The sequence below is a fragment of the Amblyomma americanum genome, chromosome 1 (assembly GCF_052857255.1).
Source record: "Amblyomma americanum isolate KBUSLIRL-KWMA chromosome 1, ASM5285725v1, whole genome shotgun sequence".
NCBI classification, from domain to species: Eukaryota; Metazoa; Arthropoda; class Arachnida; order Ixodida; family Ixodidae; genus Amblyomma; species Amblyomma americanum.
In genome coordinates this window covers 56,323,211-56,334,430 of record NC_135497.1, presented here as the reverse complement: position 1 = coordinate 56,334,430, position 11,220 = coordinate 56,323,211, and the positions used below count along the sequence as shown (strand labels likewise).

Here is an 11,220-nt window from a genome sequence, read left to right as displayed (position 1 = left end):
GCTGGGAACTTCCCGAACCCCGTCTGGCTCTACCACACGCAAGTGGAGGAAAGAGCCGACGATAAATGCGCGACATGTGGAGAGAGGGGTACTTTAGACCACATAATCTGGCAATGCCCTGGTTCCCCGGGCGCCAAGGAGAACATAAGAAGTAGAGAAGCCTGGGAACTGATGCTGCGAAGCGAGTCCCTCGCCCACCAGCAGCAAGCCATCCGCCTGGCGGCTAAAGCCGCGAAGAAACACTGTCGCTTCGCCTGTCTTTAGTCGCGGAGTCCCCGGCCCCCGTTCTCCAGGCCTGCGTGCCGGGGATGGGTAGTAGGGGGTCTCCTACATCGGTGGAAAATAAAGTTCTTACTCACTCACTCACTCGCTCGGTTGGTGTATCTCGAGCTAGACTGTCCGCGGCCTCGTTTCCCTCGAGCCCCTCGTGCCCAGGAGCCCAAGTGATTTGGTGCTTGCATGTGGAATTTTTAACATGTGGGGTAGTCAGAATGGGAGCGATGGAGTGTGGAAGTCTGCCAGTGAGGAAGAGCCGACACGCCGACTGGGAGTCTGTAACAATTTTTAGTCCGTTTCGCGTGGTATCGCCGTGCTGGATGGCGAGACCGATTGCGGCCGTTTCTGCTACTGTGGGAGAGCAGTTGCGTAGAGAGGCGCTGGCGATTTCCTTGAAGTTGGTGTCCAAAACTACCGCCACCGCGTTCGTGGAATTGGGGTACATGGCTGCGTCGACGTATACAGCATTTCGTGCCTGTCGGTGTGTGCGGCGCAGGTAGTCCACTCGCGCCTTTCGTCGTCCCTTTTGTGAGTCCGAGTGAAAACTGGCGGTATACCAATTGCGGAGACATTTTGTTATAGGAAGTCTCCCTGACTGCCGCGCTTTGGGGCCTCCTACTGTGCAATTTTACCAATTTCTCTAACACATTTTAGTCAATGAAAACCTAAAAACCTAAAGAAAACGTGATCAAGACACCTCTTAAGTTTATATTCCTCGCAGCTTATTTATATGCAAGCTAACAACATTTTTTCAAACATCAATAAACATATGCAAAAGAAAAAGGTTTGAATTTTCCTGGGGTCTCTTATACAGATAACAGCAGTAACACATACCAGGTGTTACAGAGAAGACTGTCATCATCAAAATTAAGCTTTCTCGGATTAGCTCAGCCAACAAAGCGAAAGTCGTCGGCGTTCATTGTGTTCATCGGTGTTGGCGTTGACAACTTTCTTGGTGATTTTGTGGAAAGGAAGGGCGCATATAACTGGCCACCTGTGTAAGTGGGCGCCTCAATAGCGTTTTGAGGTACGTGATGGTGGTGAGAGAAAGATGTGGGCTGCATGCATTAGCGCTGACAACGTTGTGGCAGACACGCGGCACTGCAGCAATAGGCCGCAGCCTGACCAACCTCTCGCGATCAGCCATTAATTCAAATGCCACCTGCCAGGGTGGCAGGTTGGGCGCACTGCTCATCCAGTGTGCGGAACGCACTCAACGCTACAGACGCTAAGCCGCGTCTGATTGCACGATACATCACAGCTCTCGCTCTCTAACAAGGTTCAGCAGTAGTTGAGCAACAGCTAATATTTTTTTATCCAGCTGATACTCGGCTAGATAACGTGGTCAGGCAGCAGCCGCTGCACGGCTGTGGAGCCCCTGCGCAGAGACGGCGAAGACTAGGCTTGGCGGCGCGGCGAAGTCACTTGCTGGGTTGCTATGGCAGCGGCGCAGCAAGGACGTTCAAGATCAAACGTGAGGTGACGGCGAAATCGCTCCGACGAAAGCAGGAAAAGCTTTCGCTTTTAAAATATGGATTTTGCGGCATAGTATACCAGTGCCCGCAAACTGTAGCTAACCGGTAGTTACCCAGTAGTTAACAGGCTGTAAACCGGGAGGAAGCTGGTTTAGTAATTCTGATATTAACTTTTAACTATAAGTTAGGCGCCTAGTTGCAGTTAGAGGTAGGTTACTAATATCCGTATCAGTTTTTAGAATTTCGAAAACGCGATTGCCCTCATCGCAGTGGCTCGACAAAATTTGGCGACATCATGCGATGGCTCAGTGGTTAAGGTGCTCATCTGCTGAGCCGGAGTACCCGGGTTGGCACTCAACCGCAGCGGCTGCGCTTCTATGGAGGCGAAACGCAAAAGGCACCCATGCGCTGTGCAATATCACTGCACTTTGAAGATCCCTAGTTGGTCGAAATTATTCTGGAGCCCTCCACAACGGCACCTATTTGTTCCTTTCTTCTTTAACTCCCTCCTTCATCCCTTCCCTTACGGTGCAATTCGGGTGCCCGCCGAGATAGGCGGGACAGTTACTGTGTCATTTCCTCTCCTCAAAAAAGCCAATTTTCAAGAACCAGTTAGCGCCAAAATACATGCGCTTTCGAAAGCATGCAAGCAAAGAAACCTTTCCAGTGCGCGTAACTAGTCGAAACAGCCAAATTTTGTCGATCCATATGGCCAAAGGTAACCATGTTTTGGAAATTCTAAAAACTTATATGGCTATTACTAACTACCGGCTACAAATCTAAAATTACGACTAAGCGCCTAACTGCAATTGTTAAAAGTTAATTATTAAAATCTAGTTAACCAGCTGAATAGTTAAAACAATTCACCGGAAACAATTCACACTGGTAATACGTACTGTGCCGTAAAAGCCATATTTTAAAGCCAAAACGCATATTTTTGAAACGTCTTCCAGGTAACACCTGGTATTCAGAGTCGCTCAGCTAATGCTAAGGAAAGCTTGAAGAAACAAATGCGCGCGCTGCAAATATTCTGCACTTGCAAGGTTTAGGTTGTCATCTGTTCTATCCAAATATATTGTTGTGCGCTTATTTTTATTCCTCGAGATGGGAAAGCGAACCAGCTGCAGGTTTTTTTTTATGTGTCAAATCTTGCCGCTTCACTCCTCTGTCAGTAGGTCTGCTATACCGTTTCACATCGCCCACGAGCGATTCCTCTTTAATTCGCTCGCCTTGCATGCTTTGCATCATGTCTACTTGTGAATGACAACGTATCCGGTAACACTGGCATGCGTACATTAGTAAATAAAGTCCTCACTTGGTCTACATTTATGTTGAAAATGTTGAGCTAAAGTTATGAATAACAAGAGAGATAGCGCTACTTGTTAATTACGTACTTCAGAAATATTATGTCCAGCAGAAGGCGCCTGCTGTATTTCTGCATTATTCGGACCTTTGCATGTTATCTCTTTAAGCTTCGCTAAATTATCTGCAGTGCCTTGCATATCCTTTGGAATAATAATACATTTGCTCCGACGTCTCCCTGTACTGCTTTCTTTCTGGCCAAATGTTGTAATTTTACCGAATAAAATATGAGAACACAACGTAAACCGCAATTAGCACCATGTAAGCAAGGGCCTTAAGCTGTTTGCATGCTATAAACATGAACGACCGGTCGTTGTGTACATTTTTTATGGTCGTTGTTTTATGAGGGTTTAACGTCCCAAAGCGACTCAGGCTATGAGAGACGCCGTAGTGAAGGGCTTGGGAAATTTCGACCACCTGGGGTTCTTTAACATGCATCGACAACGCATAGTACACGGGGCTCTCGAATTTCACCTGCATCGAAATTCGACCGCCGAGGCCGGGATCGAACCCGCATCTTTCGGGCCAGCAGCCGAGCGCCATAACCACTCCGCCACCGCGGCGGCGTGTCACGTGTCGCATGTGCAATGTTGAATGCTAACTGTGATGGGTGGCAATTCTATGTAGTAGTAGTAGCGGTGATTTTATCCAAATAATAAAAAGAAAAGAAGGGAAAGATTTTTCCTGCTGCGAGCACCTGAGCTGGGGCAGCGCAAATAAAGGGATATCAGGCAGATTAGAGAAATGAAATAACTATAGCCATAAACTATAGGAGGGAGAGTGGTCAGGAACTATGTACAAGTATTATCTTTACAAATTCGCAGTTATATGTCAGAAAAAAACGAAGAAATTTTCAGGACACTGAAGACTGCTTGTGAAATCATGGAATGCAAAAGAATTAAGGTTTAATCGTGGCCCTCGTGGATAGCTCCAAACGAAGACGCGTCCTTTGTTTGTTCTTGTTCCCAGATCATTACCCGCCGCGGTGGCTCAGTGGTTAGGGCGCTCGACTACTGAGCCGGAGTTCCCGGGTTCGAACCCGACCGCGGCGGCTGCGTTTTTATGGAGGAAAAACGCTAAGGCGCCCGTGTGCTGTGCGATGTCAGCGCACGTTAAAGATCCCCAGGTGGTCGAAATTATTCCGGAGCCCTCCACTACGGCACCTCTTTCTTCCTTTCTTCTTTCACTCCCCCCTTTATCCCTTCCCTTACGGCGCGGTTCAGGTGTCCGCCGATATGCGAGACAGATACTGCGCCATTTCCTTTCCCCAAAACACCAAAGCGTGCTTGTGGCCTCGAGCGCGTTTGGTTCGCAACCTAGTGGTTGTGTCGAATTCTGCCTAAGCCTCTTATCTTCTTTAATCGAAACGATGACCCCACACTGAATTTCCGTGACAATCCTTCCACACAAACCAAATCCACAGTGATTGCACACGCATGTAAGCTCTATGCTTGTCATGCTGTAGGAATTAAAAAAAGTTACCAACAAGCTCTACAGACCGCCCTGAATTGTGTAATCAGGACATGCAAACAAACACAAAACGTAACATGGACCGAGGTGCTTAAAGAAATGGCTTGGCAAGGTTGTTACTTACCGTTTTGGCAATGACGCTCTCGACCAGGTGGTACATTAAAACTTCAGCAGAAGAAAGTCAATGGACGCAGGGAACTGGCTAACCAGATGCAGCTGATGACAGACAGTAGCGAGACAGCCAGGTCCTGAGGAGCTTAAAGGATGCGGGAGACGAGGGCAAGGTGTATGGGGGGCGATGGTGGTTACATGGAACTGGCTAAGGGAAAATCTTCCTTCATTGGCACCGCCGAAGATGCAAGGGATCTAAATCTAGCTCAGAACGATATCCCATGGCTCCGGACCCTGGTTTTAAAGACCTTGAAACCCGGCCCACCTCTTGCATCGCCCAATCAACAGCAAACTAACCCATCATTGGTTTACAAACTTCATGGCACGCCCTCCAATTTCGGCAAGGTTCAAACCGTCTCCCTGAAATACACAGCACATCTAAATTGCTATAAGAAAATGTAATTACGGGAATGAACCCTCGAAATGCTTGGGCCAACAGGTTTACGTACCACGCCGCATTCTTCCACAGTATTACTCAAACTCTCTCCCTTAAAAAGTAAAAAGAGAAACATGAAAATACATCAAAACATTCCCATGCGGCTCCCAGCTTTACGCCAATTACCGATATTCAACCGATCGCTACCGCTGCGAGTAGTAGACTACTCGTCTTCGGGACGACTGTTGACAGGCGTCCCCGCAAAATCTGGAAAGAGGAGCCAGCCTGTCGTTGCTGCCTCTGAACACGCTTCAGCGTTTCGTTAAGCAGGCCCGCTTCTCGGGACCCGTTGGTATGCCCCATCCTCTGACTTCGACGCCGTCGCGGCTTAGACGCGGCGTCTGCTTGCCGCGTCCGCGCTGACCATGCGCTATGCTACGCTATCACTGCGGTGGTTTCCTTAGACGGGCGAAGGGGGGCGGGCGGTTTCGGGAAAACGTCTTGGCTCCTTTCCTCTGGCTCGGTCTTTGCCTTCGCCGGTCTACGCCCGCTTGCCTCGCCATGCACGCTTCCTGCTGACGGGGATTAACAGGGAAATCGCCGCATCTCGGCGCCGGGCTGTCGACAAACCCTCGGATGGTTCGAACCTCGGCTTTTTAAGCCCTCGTGTTGAAGACATCCGGGTCAGTGGCTGCAAACCATGGATGTAAGAAGCGGGAAGTGTCCCCAGGGAGCGATTAACATTCTTCCCTGTCTGTTGGATGTGCCACGACTCAAGTAGAAGCCTCCTGTGCGGGTTAGCTTCGGTTTCCAGTACATTAGTGCCGTCAACGTCCATTCGGTGGTCGCATGCCTCGCAGTGTTCGGCCGCAGCGCTGCGGTCACGGTTCATTTGTCGGACGTCCGCTTTGTGTTGCCTCGTCGCGGCGCGGGGCTGGGCGCGCAGACGCTCTGCCGTACGCCTAGGATGTGCCCATCGAGTTGGGGCTTAAGGAAAACATTTCCAACGCGCTGCCTTTTTCAGTGAGTGAGCAGATGAGAGCCACGGCCACTCGGTGATGCGGTTCCATCGAGTGGCCGCATTGGTACCAACCGTTGCCTCCACAAGCTGGTAGAACAGCGGGCTAACGGGGTCGCATTTTTCATTGCAGCACTGAGGCTTCAATTTTGGATTTCGACGTGGCCTCTTTGTATGTCTGAAATTTACTTGACCTGAAATAAAATAATCTAAAATGTTTTACGGCCGCGAGTGAGTTTCGAACCCGAGGCGGTGAGAACGCATACGTTTTGCTGGTTACTGCGTTAAGCGTGGCCCGCATGGAGCGTTTTTTCCGGGCGATTCGCCGGCGTCGCCGGCAGCGGAGCGCTTTTTTGCCGCCGTCGACTGCCACACCGCCGCAGCCGAACATTCTGCGTCATAAAATACCAGTCTCTTGCGCTGTATTTTGGATATCGTCGTCTTCATCAGCTGCATCTATGCGCAACGGAACCGAACACTGAAACAGCACTGAAAACCGAAGTGCTTGCACTCCTAGTTGCAACTGGCGTAACCACGCTAACTCGTCCGAAATTGATTTTGGTGGCACTGTCTACCTGTGCCATGCGCTGTGCTTTTAACAAGGCTGGTGGAATTCCTTAGTTTGGCGGAAGGCAGTACAGAATCTTCTGCAGAAATTCTGATGTCTTTTTTGGGAGATTTTTGTCTGCGTGTGGAGAAACCCTTTGCCAGGACTGACACATTAGCGGTTGTAAGTTTTTTTTTGTGACAGCCTGGAGGCAAGAGTGCGTCCATGACCTTTCCGGGCCGTTTTCGCAGAGGCGCCGACTATGTCGTGCAGCTCGTGCTTCGCACCATAGGGAACAGAAACATAGCGCATCCAAAAAGCAACCATGGACTGCGCTCCACGATTCGAAGAAAAGTAAAAGGAGAAAAAAACAAGAAAGGCAGGCAAAGGCACAGCAGGAGACCCCTCCCCACTGTCCTTTTCTTCCTCCCTCTTACCACCCTGCTACCGGCTGCCCGTGTAGCTCTTGAAAAAGAATTTCTCCGTACCTATGCACCTGCTCAAATCATCCTTGGCCCTTTCCGTTACCGCCTCTCCACGTTCTTCACGTTCTTCATCCGTTTGATGCTGCGTGTTGTGCGTCTTGTTCCCGTAGCTTTTTTGGGAGGAACAGTGCTGAAAATTGTGCCCTAAGGGTAGGGTGGAATTCAAGCAAGTTTTGGTTAAGACGATTCCCAATTCTTGCATATTTGTTTTAAAATCAGCGACAACAGCAATGACACATCGCTTTGAGCATGCGGCTCGAGGACGGTGTGTGATTCGTTCCGCAGTGTCGCCGTGTACCCACTGATTTCCAATGGGTAGAAGTTTTCTCGAAGCCTGGCGCTTGGTTTCTTTGAGTTGAAGTGCTCGGAAAATGGTCTTCCACCTAACATTGTGTTGAAGAAAACACTTCAACCCATTGCGCTTGGTGCGAGGTTGCCAGTGCGCCATTAAAACTCATCATCAGCAAAAGAAAACATTTCTAGGCAATGGATACCCAAGATTCTTCACTCGATGTATCATCTAAAACCGAAAAGGATGCAACGAAAACAACTCGATATGCTTATGCTAAGGACACGCTGGTGGCAAAAACGCGTATGCAGTTAGTACGTAAAGGGTGTCTGCGAAACCTTGGCCAGTGTTCTCAGAAAGGAAGGGATGCAAACTACACACAAGCCGGACATCATTATCGGAGGCCTCCTATGCCACTTCAAAGACAGTCATCCCACCCCAGAAAAGGCCTAGAGGCGCAAACTCGAATGGCCCTTCCTGGGCGTACGCGCTCAGCGTCAGCCGAAACCGGTCTGCGCATGCGCACTACAGGAGACGCCAGCAAGCCTAGGTGAGGCGTCCGTGCTAGATGTCGGCATCAGCGCGCGGGCGCTCGTGTACGCGTTGGAAGGGGGGTCCGGTTTATAACAATGGAAGGATCGCCGGGCTCTCGGTGGCTCTTTTCTTCATGGCTTGAAGCTATTTCAGGTTCCCCGAACTTTTCTTCGCGGTTTAAGTTGTTCTTTCATCGCCCCCCAACCCCTTCTCTCCACGGCTTGAAATTCTCTCCGTCCGCTCGACAGGGGAAGGGAGCCAGCACCAGGAACATGGAGATGCATGGCACATTTAAAAGTCGCTGGATCGTTCCGTGGAAACGGCTCCCTCTTCTGACTCCCGCGGTCTGTGCACTTAAAAAGCCGCGCTAACTCCCCGGGAGTCACACATCCAAGAAGTAGTAGTTTGCCAACAGATTCAGAGGCAACAACAACTGACGAGAATACAAAAAGGAAGCTAAAAATGTTGCCGGCCCAGCGATTGCTATCTAATCCCTCACGCACTGGAACTGCAACCGGTGGAATTAAAAGCAAAGAGAGAGGATAGCGAAAAGTAGATAGGAGAGCGGCAGAAAAAAAAAACGAGGGTAGGTTGGAACTTATGCAAAAAAAAAATGTTCGCGCCACTCGTGCGAAAGTGCTTATGGGTATTGTTGCACATATTCGCAACATGGTAAATTCACTGCATATTCAGGGCCGCGAGCATGTAGCGTCCTGTCGCTAATCAATCGCGCTAGCGGCGCATTGCACAAACGGGTTGGGTGGAGCGCCGAGTCACCGTACTGGAGAAAACCAGTAATCTTTTAAACATCGTGTTATCCGACAATAACTTCTGTTCATTTCTTACCAGATTTAAATTATAATCAAGAACATTTAACTAGAGTTTGACTCTTGATTGCTGTTCTGGGTAACGGCGTAGTTACTGGCTTGCCGAACTGATGGCACACTCTTCAGAATAGTTCCCAGCATGGCACTCTATGAAGTCTTCGTTAGCGGTTCATCCTTCACGTACATCTTTGACAGAATTGCCGAAACTAGCATCGATTACAGCAATGGTAAACCCCTTCTCGACGGCGAACGATAAAATCGTGAGAAGCACTTTACCAACCTAGACAAAAATGTGAACTACCACACTACTAATTGTTACATTGGACAAATAACCTACTGGCATAAAACGCAGCATCAGGTTTGCCGCCTCTTATGTGCAACACATGCAACATTCACTTCAACGCATCCTTGCGGCACTCTCACCACATCGACAAAAGATTGGAAGAGCTTTCTGCTATTGAGGCTAATAACATGAGTGTTGAAATGTAGACATTAAGACACGATTTTACAATTTTGAATGCACAGTGCAAGAACCATATACAAGTATCGGTGAGTGAGCTCTAAGTATGAGCGTCCGGGAATTACAAATTTCACTGCTTGAACGAAAGTACCTAGAAGCTTCATTGCTTTGCACTGTTATTGCGTACGCAATTCCACTATCACATATGCCGGTGTGGTCACTGTACGCGCTTAATGAAAAATGTACCTGTCAAGCAAAAGAGTCTTCTTATAATTTCCTCTATATACCTCATAGAAGGCACACGCTTTCTTGTAGCATTTTATGTAGCAGCCCATGGCCATAGCCGCCCTCCGATGGGGGCACTTTTGATAAAACTGCGCATTCGTGCGGCAGGCTCAACCTCCCAAAGCAACCTACCAAAGCAGGGACACTGTAGCAGGGCACGGCCGGAATCGAGCCGCCTCCGCTACTCGAGCCCGGCCGCGAGCAGGGACGTGTGCCTTTCCAACGCACCGAGAGAGGGCGCCACACGTTTCATGAAAAGCTGATGATGCATGATCAATAGTGAAATAGCGCAGGAAGACGTTTACGCCATTGAAATGTAAAATACCTTATACTTCCTTAAAGGTAGGACATTACCCTACGTGAACCGGCTAGGGCTTGTCGATATATTTTAAAATAGGGCTGTAGTGAGCGATAAATTGAAGTGGGGTATTTTTCAGGACCTCGCCATAGGCTCCATGCTGTCATAGATCATTGCTCATGGCAAACGCAATATGTAAGCTACATCGATGAAACTCGACTAAATGAAACTTTAAGATGCATTTAACATCTAGGCGAGAGACCTAATTTCTAACTTTTATGCGCGACGAAATATCAATTTTTATTTTTCGTCGCCATTGAGTTACGCGCCGCCGCGCCGCCGGCTGTCGCGAGATGGCGCGACCGGGTTTTCGAGGCGCATGGTCCAGAATCCTGGTGATGCAGTATTTCCAGGCATCCCCAGCAGGGAATCCCATTCATGGCGCCGATGTCCCGCTCCGTCGGCAGAGGGAGGTTTTTACGACTCGCAATGAATACCTACACGGAAATAACTTCTGCGTTACTGTCTCATTTTTGATTTTGTCATGGCAGGGGCTGGCGCGGACGCCGAGCCCCACTACCAAAAATTACGTGTCCCATCTGCCCCAGTTAGGGGTAGTGGCGCGCTTCAGCCAACCGAAGTGCAATGGAAGGCCTCGGCACGGGGCCCCGACCTTCATGATCGCCGGTGACCCGACACCAGGTAAGTATGCTGGCGAAAGCACATGTGAAGGCATGCCATGCTAGGCGTCCCACCATCTTGCGTCAGTGAAGGTAGCGCTTGTTGTGCCATTTCTTACACCAAGCTAAAAATCCCTCCGCCGAAAAGCCTGCTACTGAACATAATGCAGCCACACGCACAAATATGTAATTCAAGGTTTGGTGAATCAATCTAATATAAAGTCAGTTGTCATAAATAATTCGCAAGGAACCGCAGGGGTGGAATGCGCAAAGGGGATGCATTCATGTGCTGTGGCGCATTGCGTGATGATCTGCTGTCTTGTGAAATACGAGCCCACCCGCTGCGGTGGTTCAGTAGGCTACCGAGGACGGTTGCTGCGCATGAGCTAGCAGGATCGCACCCTGGTGGTGGTGGTAGTGGTTTTTTATTAAAAATAGTAAAAAGGAAGGAAAATACGGGGCCGCCTAGCGGAGCAGGAAGCGCCCGGGCGCCCCTCCAGCTGCGCTCGTTGTTTGTGTCTCAAGAGCGAGCCGTCCAGATCAATGACTGCTGCTCTCGAGGGCGTTGGCAGCGGGCCAGCAGCGCAACCTAGCAACCACAGCAGCCATGGCTAGCTTGCCACCTAGTTAGCTATTCACCAGTAATGGCGAAAGAACCGTCGTTGAT

General features: G+C 49.5%; 1 non-coding gene across 1 annotated transcript; it reads right to left on the bottom strand.

The window, feature by feature from the left end:
* Positions 1 to 10,421: 10,421 nt before the first annotated feature.
* LOC144116803 (U1 spliceosomal RNA) lies at positions 10,422 to 10,583 on the bottom strand. Its single transcript, XR_013311964.1, has one exon. It is a non-coding gene; the product is annotated as a U1 spliceosomal RNA (small nuclear RNA).
* Positions 10,584 to 11,220: the final 637 nt, after the last annotated feature.